General features: G+C 37.0%; 1 long non-coding RNA gene across 1 annotated transcript in view; it reads right to left on the reverse strand.

Annotated features, from left to right (window-relative positions):
* Nucleotides 1-13,262, reverse strand: part of LOC110462449 — a 93,418-nt gene extending 80,156 nt beyond the window's left edge. Inside the window, exon 1 of the long non-coding RNA XR_002464285.1 lies at nucleotides 13,167-13,262. This is a non-coding gene — a long non-coding RNA (uncharacterized LOC110462449). The remainder of the gene's footprint in view (nucleotides 1-13,166) is intronic.
* Between the last annotated feature and the right edge of the window lie 8,871 nt (nucleotides 13,263-22,133).

A 22,133-nucleotide genomic window follows, 5' to 3' on the forward strand; every position in this document is an offset into this window, starting at 1 on the left:
CTTCTCACTATTCATAAGAATATCACTTAACAAATATATCAGAATTTAACTTTTTATCTATACATTATCTGTTTATCCGAACATTATCTGTATATCAGTAAACTATCTACATACACTATACCAGTATCTAATCTATTTATCAGTATACTATCTTTATATCGGTATGGAATCTGCATATCAGTATATTCTTTGTATATCAGTATAATATCTATATATCAGTATACTATCTGTATATCACTATAATATATGTAAATCAGTATACTATCTGTATATCAGTATAATATCTATATATCAGTATACTATCTGTATATCACTATACTATATGTATATCAGTATAATATCTATATATCAGTATACTATCTGTATATCAGTATAATATCTATATATCAGTATACTATCTGTATATCAGTATACTATCTATATATCAGTATACTATCTGTGTATAAGTACAATATCTATATATCACTATACTATCTGTATATCAGTATAATATCTGTATATCAGAATAATATCTGTATATCACTATAATATCTATGTATCAGTATACTATCTGTATATCAGTATAATATCTATATATCACTATACTATCTGTATATCAGTATAATATCTATGTATCAGTACAATATCTGTATATCATTATAATATCTATGTATCAGTATAATATCTGTATATCAGTATACTATCTGTATATCAGTATAATATTTGTATATCAGTATAATATTTGTACATCAGTATATTATCTGTATATCAGAATAATATCTGTATATCAGTATGTTATATGTATATATGTATATAACTTTATTGATTATATGTGTATATAAGTATATATTTTCTCACTTAATTTTCCTAAATCCCCATTGGTACGATCATAATAACGTGGCGGTTGGTAATTTGTGATAATGACTTTGTGCTACATTGTACCTTATTTTCGAAGCAACACGCCATTATTCACTTTATGATATAATTTCAACTGCCAAATGACGAACTTCCTCTGTACAATTCAATACGTTCCACCTTATTAAATCATTAAAACATTATTTAGATTCTAATATAACAAGACTTTTGCTAAGGTGTTCATATGACGTATGACAGTGTATCAGTACATCAAAAAATATGAGTAGAATAGTACATGCTTCAGATGCCATGCACGTTTAATGACGACGATTTGAGAGAAAAAAATCAAAGCACGTGAAAAGCAAGTGACACGTGCATCACACATCGCCACGCATTTGCATGTCTGTAGGATTACGACGAGGTCACACGTGTCTCCTACTGAAGAACATGAATCCGAGGAGAACAAAACACGGCTAATATTGACAAAAATAATGCCTTTATAAATCATTAGTGTACGCCAGATTTACCAACTGTAACACTTATTTCAAATGAATCCAACACAATAGCCCTTTTCATTGTTGCTCAGAAATCCCATAAGGCTCCTTCCATTTGAAAACGGAATAACAATTGTAAACCGCTGAACAATGATTTAACAACCATCAAAGATGAAGGCAGAAAATTTTATATAAGAAGTTATACTAAATCCCGAAAGATTTCTTTGTTTGACTTACAAAAGAGACTTGGCGCACAGCTGGAATGGTCTGTGGTTTATTGTGCAGTCTTTATACAATAGTACACACTATCCTTACGTACGTAAAACAGTATTTAAAGCGACGTTGTCAACGTTGGGTGTTAGAGACAAAAAAAAAACACTTAAAGTGACACAGTTTGGCAGTATGTGCTATGTTACTGTTAATGCAGACGTTTTCGCGTGTGATGATTTTCGAGTTCTTGCTATTTAAACTATTAATGCTACGATAAGATATGTTCCACAATGCTATTGTTTTCGTTTGTAATTTATAGAACGTCTGTATCACAATCTCCTCATGTTAAACAGACACCGATATACACCTATAAAATAAAAATAAAATAATTTATTAATGGATAAATAAATAAATATGGAATTACTATAAAACATGTATTTACATAACCCGAGTACGACTACTACCATTGAGTGACCGCGGGCTCGTAAAATAGTTCTTTGAGAATGTTGCCATTCAAGTTAGAGATCTTGCATCACCAGTAATAGCGGGGAAAATTGAACTGTAGAGATATCTATTTTCATATCATATCAATACGAAAATATAGGCAATAATAGTAATAAATAAATAAATGAAATAAAAAATTAAACGATAAATAAATATATGAAAGGTAAACGTTTCCTAAACCACATTATACCCCAATTAGGAGATAAAGCGTCAAAACCATAAGAGCATGTAGGTCACCAGCAACCTAAGACACATTGACCAATATTTAATCCAGGTAGACGTACACTTCTTGCCGTATGTGTTTCTTCATTGCGCCAGGCTTTGCTTCACAAATACAAAATAGTATTGAAGAGTGCAGCCTAGCGGGAAGAAATGGCACTAAGGAAGGTAATCCATTCTTATGTAGACGCTAAAATATTAAAAGAGGAAATGACGTCACGAAGGCTACTGTAAAAATTCTCCAATGTACATTGAAATGTACAAGGTAGATATTCCTGGCTTATAAAAAGAAATCAATTGATCGTCACGACGAATTTATCCGCATTAGACTAATTGTACAGGGACTAGCATAAAAACGTAAGAGCTGAAGTCCCCATGATTAGTTCATATTGTTATACATTTTTATTTATCATGTAACAATAATTTTAATTTCTGTTTAATAAATAATTAAATGCACAAAACTGTTTTAATTATGTGTTTGAATTGTTAGGACCCTTTGAATCATATATGTTTCTCTCATATGACCATGTGTACATGCATCATGAACACATTTAATTAAGAAATCTTCAGAATTCTTTTCATGCGTATGCTGACACAATCGAACGCACGCCGATGCAATCAAATGCTGGTGTTACAATCGAACGCACCTTTGCAATGAAAATTGGTATGTTTCACTGCTTTTCAATACGGAGTTCGATACCTATTGAATATTTTCCTTATACAGTTTTTCTTCGAATGTATGGAAACTCCACTAAAACATTATATGTGGATTTATGTCAAAACTGTAACAACCTTAAAGACCAATCAAACCAATAAGGTCGTATAGGGCCTACTGGTCGCTTTGGTTTGGTTTGGTTTGGTTTGACTTTATTATGTTTAACGTCCTATTAACAGCTATGTCATTAAAGGACGAGCCTGCATGTGTGTAATGCATGCGTGCTTGTTTGTAAGTGTGCTGGAGGCAGGGTGTGTTGGTGTATTTGCCTCCTTGCGATAGCGCAAATCTGATGCCGACTTTAGACTACCATTTTAAGGTGGTATGTCCCAGTCGGGGGACAGAACCCATTGAAACAGATAAATGCAGGTTATGCTTAAAGACACTCGATGTTAAAATATTGTGAAAAGAAGATACAAAATTTAACAGATTCTATGTATCGCATTGCATTTCAATATTCGTCTTTCTTTGCATGAAACACGGAAGAAACCCACTAAATACGTATAAATCTTCCACGTGAGTCGCCTAAAACGATCATTTCATGGACTTTACCGCCAACATATTGCATTGTCCCTTATTCTTGTTTTCTTAATAATTCCTTTATACATTTTCCTCAAACAGATGTCTAAATCCTTTATAACGCCAGAATTTCTCTGGACAAAACATGGCATCATAACGAGGTTTACTGTTCTTCCACCCGAGTAGTCATGAAACATATATTGTGCTCAAGCATCGACTTGTGCTCAAGCCACCGTACTTGTAACTCGCTTAAATTACGTGTCATGATCAAAAAGTCAAATTTAAACATTGAAAGTGGCGTTAAGATTTATATTTTCCCGAATTAATCCAAATTACCGACAGAACTGGAACATTTATTATCACCGGACCAGGAAATTGAGCTCTATCACAGAATCAGAGTTTGAGCATGGGAGTGGTTTATGAAAACGTGTTCATGCTCAAGCTCAGATTTTGTGCTCAAATCCAATTTCTTGTTTGAGGATAAATTATTCTGCACAATGTTCTAATGATCTGGAGGAATTTTGCAAAGGCTTGAAGCTAAATAGCATTTGCAGTGTCTATAATTGCCTTTTTGATCTTATCACATGACTCAAGCAAGTTTTAAGAGAGTTGGTTTGAGCACAGAATCCATGCTTTAGCATGAGAATGGTTTCATGAATACGGGCATTAGAGTAGAATTTTTACCCAAATAAAAGCGTCATATATTTTGCATTGGGTTTGAATAGGTATAAATGAATTGATATATTTCAGCTGATTATAATATGCCAACACGTATACTGATAGGTCTAATTTTTAAGTGAAATTACTTATCCAGTATTTTTTGTATATCTGGATACTAAATAAAAAAATCCGCGACATCTTATTGAGTAAAAATGATCAATTGATAATAAAAAAATAAGTATTGATATAACAAGAATTGTCCGCTTAACGTTAATCACAGAACATGTATTGACACACATGTGGTATACATTGAGATATGAAACGTATTATGTTAGAAACAAAATGTGTGACATTTGTCATTTAAATCGTTAGATAACCCTATATAACCGACTCATCTGTTCCTGTAAGTTTGCTAATTTGTGCAAAATCGCTCTTTACCACAAATTATGTCAATAAAATGCGTTATGTATTGTAGAAATATCTCATTCACAAAAACACAAGACCAATACACATATGACAACCATGGGCTTCCATATTGAAATCTACCGTACATTGCTGAAAAATACAGAAAAGAACCGATTCATTTCTACTCACAATTATTTGCATTTTATCTTTTCTCTATGTATAGTACATGTAATTTACTTTCGTTTTCATCGGTGTTAAAGGGACGCTCTTTGGTGCTGTACAAGCTCACCATAGTAACTAATTCAATATTGCAGTGTTTACGAGCTCATACAAAAATATTCATGATGTATTGTACTGCCCTGTTTCTCAATTAAATACCTACTCTTACCATCACAAAGGCCAGAAATGTGCCGTAATCCTAGTTTTTGTCACCATAAAAGTTATTCTAAAATCAATAATACAATCAGTTTAGGAACAAACTTCACACATTAGTTTTTCTGGCTTACCGGAAGCTAAATGTTTAGTCAGCTTTTCACACCAATTTTGTTTGCATAATAACTCTGATATTGATTAAGCCCAATAATTAATTATCGTGTGTATGACGTGGTATTTATTACCTTGCCATTATGTGACCGCTTACTGCAATCTGTCCCACTTCTCCGGGTTTCTCAAATTTTTTGTCACATTGTGAATCGGAAATATCCTAACGAAGCTGACAATTCTTATTCCAATTTATTAAATTCTTAGTGTCGTCTCAGAAATTATCATGATAATCATATCTAAAAAATTAAATGATTAATCTATAAAATATATTGTGCAGAAAAAATAACTTTAATTGTTTCCAGGGCCCGTATTTACGAAACCGTTCTGATGCTAAAGCATGGATTCTGTGCTCAAACCAGCTTTCTTATAACTCACCTAAAGCATGTCAAAGGTCAAAAGTCAAGTGCAAACATTGAAAACAGTATTTGTCTTTAAGTCTCTTAATTGTTTTCCCCAAATCATTGACAAAATAAGATTTTATTTTATTTATTATAACCAGAACATGAACTTAGGCTTGAGCACAAAGTCCATGCTTGAGCACGAAAACGGTTTAACGAATACGCCCGCTGGTGTATAACTGTTTTTGAGAGGAGATACCTGTCCACGTATGGCAGCATATACATAATACTTAAACACATCTATTTAACATTGCTGTACTCCATCAGTTAGTGTGATGTGTAGCCTCTCCTAGTTACTAGCATGACAATAAGCAAAATATAACCAAAAAAACAACAGTTCCAACATACAAGTACAAAAACTACACGTCAAAAGTACCAGGAGAGAAACGTTAGCCCAAAAGAAAACGTCATCAACAAGAGGCGGAATCAAAGACAGAAATATATTTCCGGAAAAGGACGAGTGTCTCCGGAACCATATTAATGAGTATCATTGTTTTGCGACTGTTAGACCCTGGATGTAAGGCAAGACCAGACATATCACGTTAACGAAACATGACGATTAACGCTTCTTTGTTGTCTTAAACTTCATTAACATGCATGCATTCCATTAGATTTCTGTTTCATGAATATTCATTGGTAATAAATAGTAAATGGGATTGGGTAACAGGTTAATTCCATTAGACATCGGTAACAAGTGTCGTGTTTACGTGTAGTGAGACAACGTGAGCAGCTAGTATGTCTCGTGAAACGTCACAGTAGCTATTCAAGCTCCACACAGTAAATACTTACCGTGGCTGATCCGCGTTCATGGTCTTATGAACTCTTAGTCCCATTTGAATTTGATGTTTGTGACGTTGGATTCTCCTTTAACGTAAACGTGACATGGTACGGTCATCAGAGAGAGGCGTTGCACCAACAGTATGAGTTCCATTTTTGGTGAATCCGGACGTTTCACGAGAAGACTGAACAGACAATTTTCTTGTACGTCACAAATTAGAAACATAATGTTAATGCAAGTAATCTAAGTAAACTTTCCCTGGTCACTAAACACGTGTTCTCACAGAAAATGTCCGTCAGTCGCACATCATGCACTGTATTTTCTTTCAATGACATATTTCTATTATTATGATCTAAAAAGACACATACGGCATATAAATGATGCTAAAAGCACGTCTTGTCACATCAAAGTGTTTCTATACAATAAGTTTAAGATACGAAATGTTTAAACAATCCCAAATATGTTTAGTCCAGGAATTCCACGGACAGAAACTATACACACGTTCCTTGTAAAGAGCTCCTGTCACAACTGACGGCAGACTCCGAGTCTGGGAGATATACAAAAACGAATGCTCGCTCATAATAATGATAATAATGTGGGCAGAGAGTTTCAATCAGTTTCGCCATTCAAAGCGTTCACGACAATGTTAAAATGGATAGGTATTGTACACGGAACATACAGAGACCCGGCATATCTATAGGATAGCATTGTCCCGCGTATTATCTCCCCGACCAGATGTTTTCGCACCGTATGAATGAGTAGTTCTCCAAGCAATTCTCCCGGTCCTAGCGTGCATGGTAGGCATCCGAGTTTGCCGACAATGGTTAGGGTTCTATATCTCTATAGTCTCCTTTCTCTCCTCTCAAATTCAGTTTTCAATGGTAACTGTGTGGTCAAAAGGATGTGTTAATTCGGATCTTTGATTCCATTGCGCTGACATCACTGGCACAATGATCTCCCGGAGTCTGGAGATAATGACACGGCATAATATACGGCTGAAGTAGTTACGTTCAGGTCAGTAACACACGACTATTTTAGTTCTGTACGTCCGGATCAGTAACAAACTATATTAACGCTCCGTTCAGTAACAAAATATAGTAACATCGGGATCAGTAATACGCGACTGACGTAGTTACGTTCAAGTCAGTAACACCATGGCCATCATAGTTCTGTACGTCCGGATCATTAACAAAACGAAGTAATATCGAGATCAGTAACACACGACTGACGTAGTAACGTCCAGATCAGTTACACACGACTGACGTGATTACGTCCGGATCAGTAACACACGACTGAAATAGTAACGTCCGGATCAGTAACACACGACTGACGTAGTAACGTCCTGATCAGTAACACACGACTGACGTAGTAACGTCCGGATGAGTAACACACGACTGACGTGATTACGTCCGGATCAGTAAAACACGACTGACGTGATTACGTCCGGGTCAGTAACACACGACTGACGTAGTAACGTCCGGACCAGTAACACACGACTGACGCGATTACGTCCGGATCAGTAACACACGACTGAAATAGTAACGTCCGGATCAGTAACACACGACCGACGTAGTAACGTCCGGATCAGTAACACACGACTGACTTGATTACGTCCGGATCAGTAACACACGACTGACGTAATTACGTCCGGATCAGTAACACACGACTGAAATAGTAACGTCCGGATCAGTAACACACGACTGAAATAGTAACGTCCGGATCAGTAACACACGACTGAAATAGTAACGTCCGGATCAGTAACACACGACCGACGTAGTAACGTCCGGATCAGTAACACACGACTGACGTGGTTACGTCCGGATCAGTAACACACGACTGACGTAGTAACGTCCGGATGAGTAACACACGACTGATGTGATTATGTCCGGATCAGTAACACACGACTGACGTAGTTACGTCCGGATGAGTAACACACGACTGATGTGATTATGTCCGGATCAGTAACACACGACTGACGTAGTTCCGTCCGGATCAGTAACACACGACTGACGTAGATACGTCCGGATCAGTAACACACGAATGACGTTATTACGTCCGGATCAGTAACACACGACTGACGTAGATACGTCCGGATCAGTAACACACGAATGACGTGGTAACGTCCGGATCAGTAACACACGACTGACGTAGTTACGTCCGGATCAGTAACACACGAATGACGTAGTAACGCCCGGATCAGTAACACACGACTGACGTGATGACGTCCAGATCAGTAACACACGACTGACGTAGTTACGTCCGGATCAGTAACACACGAATGACGTGATTACGTCCGGATCAGTAACACACGACTGTCGTAGATAATTCCGGATCAGTAACACATTGCAAAGTATCATGGAACATTTCAATGTCTCATGGAACATTTCAAAGTTTCATGGAACATTTCAAAGTCTCATGAAACATTTCAAATTATCATGGAACATTTCCAAAATATCATGGGACATTTCAAAGTCTCATGAAATATTTCGAAGTCTCATGAAACATTTCAAAGTATCATGGAACATTTCAAAGTCTCATGAAACATTGCCATGTCTCAAGGAACAAAGACTCGTGGAGCATTCATAATAAACTAGAACACTGACAGGTCAGTAAGGGCCCCGTCTTGCGGCAATTATGTCCCCATAATCATCAAGAAGCAATCTACCCATATAGCTGAGCTTGACGTTTGACATTTGGACTTCAAAAAGAATCGCAAGGAAGCAAAATATATATTTTACATGTACTATGATGTGATGTGTTTCCTTCCACCTCCATATTTGCTTGGCTAACAGAAATGTAATTACCAGTGCAATACTCATTTGTTAGATTTGATTTGTTTTATTTCACCTTATATACCACCTTTGGACCCAGTAAACTGGAACTAAGGTCAGTTGACTCTGTGGTAAGTTCTGAACAGCATTGCTTCATAATGTCATAGCGAAATGTTCACTAGTGAAAAGCTACAAAATTTGACCTTGACCCCTTACCCGATGACCTTGACCTTTGGTCAGTTGACTCGTTGTTTAATTCTGATCAACTTTGCTTCATCATGTCATAACAAAATGTTCATCAGTGAAAAGATGCAAAATTTGAACTTGACCTTTGAATCTCATGACCTTGACCTATGACCTCAACTTTTTACCTCAGTGTGTCTCTTCGTTTAATTCCGAACAACTTTGCTTCATAATGTCATAGCGAAATGTTCACTAGTGAAAAGCTACAAAATTTGACCTTGACCCCTGACCCGATGACCTTGACCTTTGGACAGTTGACTCCTTGTTTAATTCTGATCAGCTTTGCTTCATAATGTCATGACAAAATGTTCATCTGTGAAAATATGTCAAATTTGACCTTGACCTTTGAACCTAATGACCTTGATCTTTGACCTTGACTTTTTACCTCAATGTGTATTTTTATGAACTGAACCTCTTGACCAAGTTTCATGTACATCGGTCAATAAATACCGAAGTTATCAGCCAGGAACAAAATTTGTGGACGGACGGACAGACAGACAGACAGACAGACAGACATAGTGATTACTATAGGGCACCCGTATCTCCGATACGGGGCCCTAATTATGTATACCCTTGAAGTAGGGAAACACGATTCTTTGTTTCTCCGAGGTTAATTAAGTTTCACAAAGTAGAAAGGGCATTTAATGTATAATGACGATTTATCTGAATCGTCACAATGTCATCAAAATCGACAAAGTCATTGACAGTTTATAAACACATTACAAAGCCAACAAGATCATCTGTCATCGTATGAACCGTTGGCGTCGTCCTATTTATCATCTGTCATGTAAAAAAAGGCCTGGTATCAATAGTAATTATATCGCTAATCTGACACCATGATCTTTTGTCTGATAAAAAAGACATCAAAGTTGCCATCAGTCATCAAACAATCGCCATCGTCGTCATCGTCGTCATCAGTGACGATTTGATCGATGATTTCCTTTCTGACGACATGTTCAGACCGAGCTAGGTATATATCTAAACTCTCGTGCGCACACAATCAATGTATGCTACTAATCAACTCTGCGGTAAGGCCGACCGTTCAATATTCTTTTATTATACTGCTTTATATAAAAAGCTATCATTTCTATGAAGGTTTTTAGAACTGAAAATGATATCCAAATGCAACTTGTATTCAATACCAGAAGCCGTATTGTTTGCTCTCAAACCAACCGTGGTGGTAGCCTTTGAAATCGTCTGTATACTGATACGGATTTCAGATTGGTTTCAGGGGAAAGAGTCATTAACACAAGGTGTTTCGGAGATCAAAAAACTAATTTTATGAAAAGCGGATCTAAACCCGGTATCCGGAATCCGGAATCGATCGTGATCTCTTTCAATCAAAAATTGATTTGTCGCATGTGCTAAATGTATTTAACGTCAGTGTAGCAGTGTACTGTCGATTCAACAGAGACATTAAGCGGTGACGTGATATTGTCAGGAAAACCTTTATATTCAATTTATATTAGTTTGGAATGTCAATTATTTAAAGTACATGTATATATACAATATTGTCAACAAACTCCAGTAAATGACTGTAATTGTTTGTATTATAGGTAGTATACGTATTGAGTAAGTGTTTAAAGTTAAGGTCCAAGAACATGTTGACAGTTTGTGATGTGTTTATAACTTCAATATTCGCACAAAACTCCCCTAATATTAGTTTCCCTCGTTATAAATATCAGAAAATCAAATATAGTCTAATATCAGTCAGCAATAGAAAACATTACTGGCTTCTAGAGCATACAACTGAATAGTAGAACACATCACCGGATATAAGAACACAAACGAAAAGTTACAACATATCACCTGCTAATAGAAAACACAACTGAATATAAGAGCACATCACTGGCTACTATAACACACGACTGAATAGTAGAACACATCACTGGCTATTAAAACACACAACTGAATATAAGAACACATCACTGGCTATTAAATCACACAATTGAGTAGTAGAACACGTCACTGGCTGTTAGAACTGACTAAAAATTATCGGAAGATATTACAAGTATTATAACACATCACTGGCTATTATAACACACAACTGTATAGTAGAACACGCCACTGGCTCTTAAAACACACGACTGAATAGTAGAACACAACACTGGCCATTAAAACACACGATTGAATAGTAGAACACAACACTGGCCATTAAAACACACAACTGAATAGTAGAACACGCCACTGGCTATTAAAACACACGACTGAATAATAGAACACAACACTGGCTATTAAAACACACAACTGAATAGTAGAACACGCCACTGGCTATTAAAACACACAACTGAATAGTAGAACACGTCACTTGCTATTAAAACACACAGCTGAAAAGTAGAACACGTCACTGGCTATTAAAACACAAAACTGAATATTAGAACACATCACTGGCTATTAAAACACACAACTGAAAAGTAGAACACGTCACTGGCTATTAAAACACACAACTGAATAGTAGAACACAACACTGGCTGTTAGAACTCACTAAAAACTATCGGAAGACATTACAAGTATTAGAACACATCATTGGCTATTAAAACACACAACTGAAAAGTAGAACACGTCACTGGCTACTAAAACACACAACTGAATAGTAGAACACAACACTGGCTGTTAGAACTCACTAAAAACTATCGGAAGACATTACAAGTATTAGAACACATCATTGGCTATCAAAATACACAACTGAAAAGTAGAACACGTCACTGGCTATTAAAACACACAACTGAATAGTAGAACACAACACTGGCTGTTAGAACTCACTAAAAACTATCGGAAGACATTACAAGTATTAGAACACATCATTGGCTATCAAAATACACAACCGAAAAGTAGAACACGTCACTGGCTATTAAAACACACAACTGAATAGTAGAACACAACACTGGCTGTTATAACTCACTAAAAACTATCAGAAGACATTACAAGTACTAGAACACATCATTGGCTATTAAAATACACAACTGAAAAGTAGAACACAACACTGGCTGTTAGAACTCACTAAAAAGTATCGGAAGACATTACAAGTATTAGAACACATCATTGGCTATTAAGATTATTGGACTTATCGTCTAAATGGACGGGTCGTTTTAATAAACTGGACATCAGCTCATACTAATATATTGTAATATGAGATTTAACTTCTATTATCACACACAACAGAAATAAACAATTACGAGAAAACAAAATAATGTTTACATAGATTGTTAAATATATGGAAAACAAAGCCCATTCGCGTATCACTAGTACCGGCAGTGTGATAATATGTTACAAGAGGTCTGTCTTATACGGTTACATTAGAAAAGTAGCAAGCTTGGACACATGCAGGAGTTATTACAACATGAAATACTCGAAGGTGACTTGTGTGTTTAGGCTAATTTACTGGACATTTGATGAAGACACCTATTTCGAACCCTTTCATACACCAACCTTAGATAAATAGTCAATGTTAATCTGATTGTATTGTATTCCAATTCCGATTTCCGTGTCAGTCAAAAACACATTTTCAGCAATTTGGTCATAATTTTGTGGAGAATACGGTTTTACCAGTGTCCTCTTATAAAGCCTATATGATACGATTAATAAAGGTGTACCTGTTTGATGAAGACATATATTTTGAACCCTAACAAACGATCATAAAGCAATATTGGATACATATATCAGACATCAATTCTAATTCAATCGTAACAGTTCCATTTTTCGACTTCTGTGTCACTTAGATGTACTAGTTTCAACGATTCGGTCGTACTTTGTAGATAATACGTGTTATATACAAGTGTCATCTTATAAAGCCTCTGCCTGTGTGATAAGTACAAGTGTACCGTATATTACATACACCAACATATCACCTGAGACACTAATTACATTTCTTACCTTTACGGTAGGTTAATCACGTACGTAACACCTGTAAGCTAGCATCTTCTGACCAGTTCCTAACAACCATGTTCACTGTATATCCTAGCCCGTCCATCAGTGTGAGCTACTACTGGCTGGCTGTTACACACTCAATATACCCTGCATAATATATACAAACGTTCTATTCAAGTATTATATAAAGCAGAGACCACATTGTGCTGTAAAATTGAGTGACTTTGGGAGTTTATATAGTCAATACGAGTATCGGGGCTGACATGAGACTGTATGTCCCCTGTCTGATTCAGTCAATTATGCTGTGGTATTGTGCCCTTTCTATACAACTATTAAACAGGCCGTCTCAATCCGCTCGACAAAAGGCGTTTTAGTTCCGGACAATACAAGCTGACGATAAGTTTAGAACCAAACACGAGCTTGGAGTTCAGTGTAAATACGTTGATAGTATGGCTACAAGTGAGCAATGCGTTTCGTGTCTCGTTGTAAAAACCAGGTAATAAATCAAACAACATCTATCCAAAAAGTTAAATACAGTATTCTATAATAATCCTTTGAAATTCAATTGATGGTTTTGTTATATTGTATTTGAGGAAAGATAAACATGTTGAAAAGACTTTTAATTTTGTTTGTGAAGTCGTTTTTCTAAAGGATTGACGCATGCGCATTGACAATCAAGTTGTCTTCCGTTTGTAAAGAAGAATTATGGCGAACATAATAGAATAATCTAAGTGCTTGTCCTGTCGTCTGGCGACTCTGAAATGACACAAGGAGGTAGGCAAACCGTTTTGAGGACATAAACCGCGCCGGACAAAGCCGATATCTTCGTTCAATAGAAGTGTTATCGATAATAGTTTGCCTATGGCCAGGCATTTAGAGATAGTATTGGGGACAGCAATACAGACATGACACACACGATCTGTGTTAGTTTCATCAACTAGTCTGTTTCGTCGAAACCGTTTGTCATTTTTACGTTACATGATGAAAACTGTTTAGAACAGACACAGTATAGAGAGCTAAACATTTATAAAGAAATGTGTAATTTATCAGGAATGAAAAACTGCAACGACCACACCGGGATTCGGACCCGGTATCTCCAAACTCTTAACTGGCGCTCTAACTAATGTTAGGCGACCAATTGGATTGAATCATACTTAGAGAATCAAAGCTAAGTTCTAGTTCAATTTTGAAGACACATCTTAATCTGACTTTCATAAGTATACAACCATCTCCTCTACCTCATCTCCTAACTCCCTAGGCACCTTCATATGACCTTGGCTTCAGTGAAAACATTTAACTCTAAACAAACAAACTAAAATAGCCACATTTTTACCCTTTTTTACCTGATACATGCACACTTACACAACACACATGAAGGCACGTCCTGTAATGGCCTCAGCTGTTAATAGGACGTCAAACAAAATATAACCAAATCACCCTTCTAGAATACCCTAACCCTCCCATGTCTCCTCCGGTTTATCCCTCACGACTCCAGACCTCCTCCCCGTTACGTGGTACGTGTATCACTTTCAGTCCTAAAATCATTGTGTTGTTATTCAGTTTGAAGCTTTGCAGCTTTCACTGTGATCTTGGAAACAAAGCTGGAGTATTGTAAATGAGACGTGCACCCTATAGAATTTAGGATGCATTATTTACGCCAGAGATGTGAGCACGGCGTTATAGAAAGTGCTCCGTTTGTTCGTGTTCAGTAATACGACGAATTTGTTGTTATTTTGATTTTTTATTGATGACTGCCATTGTGTAGCCTCCTAGATGGTATCACCGTGTAAGTTACCTGGGGCGTGTGGTGCCTTGTAATTCTCTGTTTTACATGCAAGCTTGTCCATGGTCCTTCATGTACAACGATGTTTGGGTAAGCTATTCATAATCTCGACGATTGTCAAAAAAATCTCTAGTTCGAAGTCTGATTAGCTTCTAACAATTTATCAAAATTTAAACATAATGCTTTTCGGCTCTTTTTTAAATCACAAAACAATGTACATGTTGAAATTCAAACTGTTAGACTCAATTAAACCAGCACACACAAAGTAATAATGTAACTTTAGGTTGTTGTTTGTTTTTAGTCTGTAAATTTGATTTAATAAATGTAAGCTAACCAGCCGTCCTAGGAATCGAGTTCTGAGGTCATACCGTGCGTTATAGACGAGGAATGTGTTGCATCATTTCATAATTTGATGGTATTTATGGCTATACATCATTTGTACAAATCCTAACTCGTTGATAATCATGGGCGAAACAGATAACTGATGATTCCAATAACATTTAAATGTGTCGTTAATGAGAGTTTGAATAGATGTATCATTCAGCAATACTTCGCGGGTATATAAATTTGCGACACTGTGGTCACGTGACTTTGTCCACGGTGAAGACAAAAAATATTAACATACCTTAACATATTTCGAGCAATAATGAATCAAGCTGATAACGTTATTTTCTAGAAGGAATGAAACTTTTCATTTTCCCGCTAATTATAATAGATGTGCGATATGAAATGTCAGTAAAGATGTCAAATATAATTTCAAAAGATCCATAAGATATTTCATCCGTCCAAAAATTATTTCGATAGTTAATTATTAACGCAGCTTAATTAAGAATACAAGTTTACAAATAAGTAAATCTTCATCCGTTTATTTTGCCGTGGCAAAAACAAAGATAGATTAAAAAGTATCACGAAAAAAGTCTCGGTAATGCCCAAACTTGACAAAGATACAGTTGAGATTCAGCTATATTACACTTGTAAGATGATATAAAGAAGTAAATGGATAAAGATGCAGTAAAGAATCAGCATGACAAAGCACAGTTTAGACTCATGGGCAAATGAACTGTTTATATCCAGCTGGATCAAAATTCATTATATATCCAGCTGGAAAATAAACAGTATGGATTCAGCTTAATATCTGAAACGTATACGATTCATATATTTGGCAAAACTGTTAAATCCTAACGTTTGGATATTGACCTATCACATCGTGTATCATCAATAACGAAATTACGAATAGTATATAACTAGATATACTGTTTAATTATAAAATTCAACAAAACTTACCTAGAATTTGAAGTAAATCCCGTTAGGATAAAAACGTATGACACGGTATATATATATGGTTTCCACTATTTCACACAACCTGTAACGATTCTACGGTTAGTGTTACCTCCGTCAGTCCAATACTCTTACCTTTCCTCCAGGGTCCGGTACAGTTGCTGACTCGGATTGAAGGCAATACGTTCTACTGTTAGTGTTACCTCCGTCAGCCCAATACTCACATACCCTTACTCCAAGGGTCCGGTACAGTGGCTGACTGGGTTTGAGGGTAATACGTTCTACTATTAGTGTTACCTCCGTCAGTCCAATACTCTTACCTTTACTCCGGGGTCCGGTACAGTTGCTGACTCGGATTGAGGACAATACGTTCTACTGTTAGTGTTACCACCGTCAGTCCAATACTCATACCCTTACTCCAGGGTCCGGTACAGTGGCTGACTCGTATTGAGGGCAATCCGTTCTACTGTTAGTGTTACCTCCGTCAGTCCAATTCTCATACCCTTACTCCAGGGTCCGGTACAGTGGCTGACTGGGATTGAGGGCAATACGTTCTACTGTTAGTGTTACCTCCGTCAGCCCAATACTCACATACCCTTACTCCAAGGGTCCGGTACAGTGGCTGACTCGGATTGAGGGTAATACATTCTACTGTTAGTGTAACCACCGTCAGTCCAATACTCATACCCTTACTCCAGGGTCCGGTACAGTGGCTGACTGGGTTTGAGGGTAATACGTTCTACTATTAGTGTTACCTCCGTCAGTCCAATACTCTTACCTTAACTCCAGGGTCCGGTACAGTTGCTGACTCGGATTGAGGGCAATACGTTCTACTGTTAGTGTTACCTCCGTCAGTCCAATACTCATACCCTTACTCCAGGGTCCGGTACAGTTGCTGACTCGGATTGAGGGCAATACGTTCTACTGTTAGTGTTACCTCCGTCAGTCCAATACTCATACCCTTACTCCAGGGTCCGGTACAGTTGCTGACTCGGATTGAGGGCAATACGTTCTACTGTTAGTGTTACCTCCGTCAGTCCAATACTCATACCCTTACTCCAGGGTCCGGTACAGTTGCTGACTCGGATTGAGGGCAATACGTTCTACTGTTAGTGTTACCTCCGTCAGTCCAATACTCGTACCCTTACTCCAGGGTCCGGTACAGTTGCTGACTCGGATTGAGGGCAATACGTTCTACTGTTAGTGTTACCTCCGTCAGTCCAATACTCATACCCTTACTCCAGGGTCCGGTACAGTTGCTGACTCGGATTGAGGGCAATACGTTCTACTGTTAGTGTTACCTCCGTCAGTCCAATACTCATACCCTTACTCCAGGGTCCGGTACAGTTGCTGACTCGGATTGAGGGCAATACGTTCTACTGTTAGTGTTACCTCCGTCAGTCCAATACTCATACCCTTACTCCAGGGTCCGGTACAGTTGCTGACTCGGATTGAGGGCAATACGTTCTACTGTTAGTGTTACCTCCGTCAGTCCAATACTCGTACCCTTACTCCAGGGTCCGGTACAGTTGCTGACTCGGATTGAGGGCAATACGTTCTACTGTTAGTGTTACCTCCGTCAGTCCAATACTCATACCCTTACTCCAGGGTCCGGTACAGTTGCTGACTCGGATTGAGGGCAATACGTTCTACTGTTAGTGTTACCTCCGTCAGTCCAATACTCATACCCTTACTCCAGGGTCCGGTACAGTTGCTGACTCGGATTGAGGGCAATACGTTCTACTGTTAGTGTTACCTCCGTCAGTCCAATACTCGTACCCTTACTCCAGGGTCCGGTACAGTTGCTGACTCGGATTGAGGGCAATACGTTCTACTGTTAGTGTTACCTCCGTCAGTCCAATACTCATACCCTTACTCCAGGGTCCGGTACAGTTGCTGACTCGGATTGAGGGCAATACGTTCTACTGTTAGTGTTACCTCCGTCAGTCCAATACTCGTACCCTTACTCCAGGGTCCGGTACAGTTGCTGACTCGGATTGAGGGCAATACGTTCTACTGTTAGTGTTACCTCCGTCAGTCCAATACTCGTACCCTTACTCCAGGGTCCGGTACAGTTGCTGACTCGGATTGAGGACAATACGTTCTACTGTTAGTGTTACCTCCGTCAGCCCAATACTCATACCCTTACTCCAGGGTCCGGTACAGTTGCTGACTCGGATTGAGGACAATACGTTCTACTGTTAGTGTTACCTCCGTCAGTCCAATACTCATACCCTTACTCCAGGGTCCGGTACAGTGGCTGACTGGGTTTGAGGGTAATACGTTCTACTATTAGTGTTACCTCCGTCAGTCCAATACTCTTACCTTTACTCCAGGGTCCGGTACAGTTGCTGTCTCGGATTGAGGGCGATACGTTCTACTGTTAGTGTTACCTCCGTCAGTTCAATACTCATACCCCTACTCCAGGGGATCGGTACAGTTGGTTCGAGGTATGATACTAACACTAAAAAAACATCTACACAGATGCACTTTTATAAATTCAACACATCCTGACATAAACTGAGTTCAAGTTCCTGTGCATCTCATGTACGATTGATCTAAGGAGAAAACATCCCAACAATGGTTCATGCCATGTCACTGAAACTAAAATACCATCCACACAGCTGCACTTTCATAAATTCAGCGCACCCTGACATGAATTAACTGAAGTTCCTGTGCAGTACATCCCAATACTGAGTCGAGCTATGATACTCACACTAAAATATCATCCACACTGTTGCACCTAAATTGATTAAGCGCACCCTGACATCTCGTGTCCGAACGGTCTACGCTTAGTACATCCCATTACTGGTTCGAGTCATGATACTAAAACTAAAATACTATCTTTTATAAATTCAGCACACTCTTGACATATATTAAGTTAAAGTTATTATGCATCTCGTGTCCGACCGATCTACACTTAGTACATCTCAATACTGGTTCGAGTCATGATACTAAAATACCATCTTTATAAATTCAGCACACCGTGACATATATTAAGTTGAAGTTATTATGCATCTCGTGTCCGACCGATCTACACTTAGTACATCTCAATACTGGTTCGAGTCATGATACTAAAATACCATCTTTATAAATTCAGCACACCGTGACATATATTAAGTTGAAGTTATTATGCATCTCGTGTCCGACCGATCTACACTTAGTACATCTCAATACTGGTTCGAGTCATGATACTAAAATACCATCTTTATAAATTCAGCACACCGTGACATATATTAAGTTGAAGTTATTATGCATCTCGTGTCCGACCGATCTACACTTAGTACATCTCAATACTGGTTCGAGTCATGATACTAAAATACCATCTTTATAAATTCAGCACACCGTGACATATATTAAGTTGAAGTTATTATGCATCTCGTGTCCGACCGATCTACACTTAGTACATCTCAATACTGGTTCGAGTCATGATACTAAAATACCATCTTTATAAATTCAGCACACCGTGACATATATTAAGTTGAAGTTATTATGCATCTCGTGTCCGACCGATCTACACTTAGTACATCTCAATACTGGTTCGAGTCATGATACTAAAATACCATCTTTATAAATTCAGCACACCGTGACATATATTAAGTTGAAGTTATTATGCATCTCGTGTCCGACCGATCTACACTTAGTACATCTCAATACTGGTTCGAGTCATGATACTAAAATACCATCTTTATAAATTCAGCACACCGTGACATATATTAAGTTGAAGTTATTATGCATCTCGTGTCCGACCGATCTACACTTAGTACATCTCAATACTGGTTCGAGTCATGATACTAAAATACCATCTTTATNGTGATACTTGTATTGGTGTCTGATACTTGTATAAGTATATGATGCTGGTATTGGTGTCTGATACTTGTATTAGTATATGATACTTGTATTGGTGTCTGATACTTGTATTAATATGTGATACTTGTATTGATGTCTGATTCTTGTATAAGTATATGATGCTGGTATTGGTATCTGATACTTGTATTGGTATCTGATACTTGTATTTGTATCTGATACTTGTATTGGTATCTGATACTTGTATTGGTGTCTAATACTTAAATTAGTATCTGCTATTTGTAATGGTATCTGATACTTGTATTGGTATCTGATACTTGTATTAGTATCTGATACTTGTATTAGTATATGATGCTGGTATTGGTGTCTGATACTTGTATTGGTATCTGATACTTGTATTGGTATCTGATATTTGTATTAGTATATGATGCTTGTATTGGTATCTGATACTTGTATAAGTATATGATGCTGGTATTGGTGTCTGATACTTGTATTAGTATCTGATACTTGTATTGGTATCTGATACTTGTATAGGTATCTGATATTTGTATTAGTATCTGATACTTGTATTGGTGTCTGATACTTGTATTGGTGTCTGATACTTGTATTGGTATCTGATATTTGTATTAGTATCTGATACTTGTATTATTATATGATGCTTGTATTGGTGTCTGATACTTGTATTAGTATATGATGCTGGTATTGGTGTCTGATACTTGTATTGGTGTCTGATACTTGTATTAGTGTCTGATACTTGTATTGGTATCTGATATTTGTATTAGTATCTGATACTTGTATTGGTGTCTGATGCTTGTATTGGTGTCTGATACTTGTATTGGTATCTGATACTTGTATTGGTGTCTGATATTTGTATTAGTATATGATGCTGGTATTGGTGTCTGATATTTGTATTAGTATCTGATACTTGTATTAGTATCTGATACTTGTATTGGTGTCTGATTCTTGTATTAGTATCTGTTACTTGTATTAGTATCTGATACTTGTATTGGTATCTGATACTTGTATTGGTGTCTGATACTTGTATTGGTATCTGATACTTGTAATGGTGTCTGATACTTGTATTGGGATCTGATACTTGTATTGGTGTCTGATACTTGTATTAGTGTCTGATTCTTGTATTAGTATCTGTTACTTGTATTAGTATATGATGCTGGTATTGGTATCTGATACTTGTATTGGTGTCTAATACTTAAATTAGTATCTGATACTTGTATTAGTATATGATGCTGGTATTGGTATCTGATACTTGTATTGGTATCTGAAACTTGTATTAGAATATTATGCTTGTATTAGTATCTGATATTTGTATTGGCATCTGATACTTGTATTGATATCTGATACTTGTATTGGTATATGATACTTGTATTGGTGTCTGATACTTGTATTAGTATCAGATATTTGTATTGGTATCTGATACTTGTATTGGTGTCTGAAACTTGTATTGGTATCTGATACTTGTATTGGTATCTGAAACTTGTATTAGAATATTATGCTTGTATTAGTATCTGATATTTGTATTGGCATCTGATACTTGTATTGATGTCTGATACTTGTATTAGTATCTGATATTTGTATTGGCATCTGATACTTGTATTGATGGCTGATACTTGTATTAGTATCTGATATTTGAATTGGCATCTGATACTTGTATTGATATCTGATACTTGTCCTAGTATATGATGCTTGTATTGGTGTCTGATACTTGTATTAGTATATGATGCTTGTATTGGTGTCTGATACTTGTATTAGTATATGATACTTGTATTGGTGTCTGATACTTGTATTGGTGTCTGATACTTGTATTAGTGTCTGATACTTGTATTGATTTCTGATACTTTATAGGTGAATGCTACTTGTATTAGTATCTGATATTTGTATTGGTATCTGATACTTGTATTGATATCTAATACTTGTATTGATGTCTGATACTTGTATTAATATGTGATACTTGTATTGGTGTCTGATACTTGAATTGGTATCTGATACTTGTATTGGTGTCTGATACTTGTATTGGTATCTGATACTTGTATTGGTGTCTGATACTTGTATTGGTATCTGATACTTGTATTGGTGTCTGATACTTG

This window comes from Mizuhopecten yessoensis, unplaced genomic scaffold (assembly GCF_002113885.1).
Source record: "Mizuhopecten yessoensis strain PY_sf001 unplaced genomic scaffold, ASM211388v2 scaffold10797, whole genome shotgun sequence".
Lineage (NCBI taxonomy): Eukaryota > Metazoa > Mollusca > Bivalvia > Pectinida > Pectinidae > Mizuhopecten > Mizuhopecten yessoensis.